Here is a 2321-nt window from a genome sequence, read left to right as displayed (position 1 = left end):
CTGCCAAGCCATCACTTTACTCTGGGTCCTTAACGTGTGCTGTCCCATGCTTTGGCTGGGCACTGCTCCGGGGTGGGCCCAAATATCCTAGCCTGGAGTCACAGATGTGCCCACAAACGTGGGGTTGGGGGGCACAAGCACCTGGAAACATGAACCTCCACCCTGCTGTTCTTGCCCCAATGTCCCCCCCACACACACTGTCCCTCCCCCACAAAATGCTCCTGAGCTACCTCTTCCTCCCAAGACCTTACACCCCACTTGCTTTCTCCTCCTGCCATTGCCAGCCCTTACGAGCCTCTGGCCCCCTGCCCCTTGCTCCGTGCCCCCTGGCCCTGGCCTCCCCAACCATCAGCTGGAGACTGGCAGGTTTTCTACCAGCTGATGCCAGAGGGTGAGTTGTGGGATCACAGGGAGTGACCAGAGCATGGGCCAGGGGCACTCAAAGCCCCAAGCATTTGCATGATGTGGCCCATGCTGCTAACAACTAGCCGACCGCTCTGGGGGCGCTGCCTTCTGGGGCACCCGGCTAGGGGCTGGCAGCACAGGCACATGGCTTCCTCCAGCTCCCCTACACCATTGCTGGAGGGGTGCTGCCCCACCCCTCCCCCAGAGCCAGGCAGCCCCAGCCCCCTTCTCCCCCTCTCTAACCCAACGCACCCAGCTCTCCCCAGAGCCAGGCAACCCCAGCCCCTCCCCCCCCCACTCTAACCCAATCCCCCTCCCCCTACCGCAGAGCCAGGCACCGGAGGTATGGGACGGGTAACTCTACCTTTGAAGTGGCCACTCCCACCGCCTGGCTCTGCCTCAGAGGCATGATTGCACAAGGAGCACGTGGCCTGCCAGCTCCAGACTTGGCACGATGTGTGGGGCTGTGTGTTCCACTTCCACCCCAACTCAGTGCCCCCCTAGCGTGGCTCCCAGGGGCAACTGCCCCTCCCCCTACCCCCGTCCCTCCTTGCTACGCTTCTGGAGTGCTGTGTTGAGGGGATGGGCAGGCAGGTCTGGTGGCAGCGCAGCAGGGCTGAGGACATGGTACTCCCTACCCATGAGGAGCAGCGCGGGTCTGGCCCCGCTGCCAGAAGCCCTGCCCACACTCACCTGGCATTGGCCTCACTGAGCAGGTCGAGCAGCAGCAGGCAGAGGCAGCCGAGGGAGCGGGGGGACCGTGGCAGCCACACTGCCCACCAAGATCCCAAAAGTAATTTCTATAAAACCTTTATTACTGTATACATTTTTAGTGTTACAACAAAATCATTTTACCAATCACTGTTTCCGCTCAAATTGTTCATTAACCTCTCTTATGTACACACATTGCATGACTATTTTGAATTCATTTATATTAAAAAAAAAAATGTGGTCCACATTTACCAAAAAAACACTCCCCCCCGCACCAGAAATTCTTGCATATGGGACTGCTTCAAAGCATTTCTAAAAGTGTAAAGGAAAATAAAACAAAGGTATTAGTCCATCAAGAAATGTGTTCACAAAAATCCTAATATAAGGTATAATAATATGGCTTTCAGCATAGTGCCTTCTGAAAGGCATCAGTTTCAGTCTAATGTCAGGAATGACATCAGTTAGATTCCAAAGATGAAGGCTTCTTAAAACAAGGAATAAAAAAAAAAAATAAGACTGAACTGGTTGTTCAGCATGATAACAATAGAAAAGCCAAAATGGAAAGACAACATCATACTAAATGAGTATAAGTAGTAATTAAGAATGCTCATTTCAACAACAATAGCAACAAATAGGATGCATAGTCTAGATGTTAATGTGCCTAAAATAATGTTTCAGTTGAAGGGGTTTTTTCCCCCTTAGGTCCTCCAAAAACTGAAGAAATTGATATCAACATTGAAAGACAACTATCCTGGGGATAAAGGTGACCAAGTATTTAACTTCAATCAAAGTTTTGTTTGCAAAATTTACATTAACTCACATGTGTGCAGTGTTTATTATTAGCTTTATTTTGCTGCAACACTAGTACTTTTCTGTTACTGAGAGGAAATTGTTCATAACCATGGTTAAATGGTAAACAAAACCTGACAGGAATTAGCAGTCTGGCCAGCAGAGCACTTTGAATTCTGCTCAGGAAGTCATAATAATGCTAGGTGTTGTATTTGTACCCTTGTGAATATAAGACAGAGTATATCTACTGCTGTGAGGATACATGTGCTTTTAATGCTTTCCACTTTGTTACCTTGTCACAAAAAAAAGCTAGTTTCCCTACAAAATACATCAGCAGAGTACAGTGTTAACCTGATGGCAAAATAAAGCTAGAATGATAAAATCAAGCCACATTTGCATGAACATAATCTGTATTT

The sequence above is a fragment of the Pelodiscus sinensis genome, chromosome 1, assembly GCF_052426305.1.
Source record: "Pelodiscus sinensis isolate ZL-2025 chromosome 1, ASM5242630v1, whole genome shotgun sequence".
Taxonomy (NCBI): Eukaryota; Metazoa; Chordata; order Testudines; family Trionychidae; genus Pelodiscus; species Pelodiscus sinensis.
The sequence above is the reverse complement of the archived record's forward strand: the minus strand, read 5'-3'. Positions refer to the sequence as shown.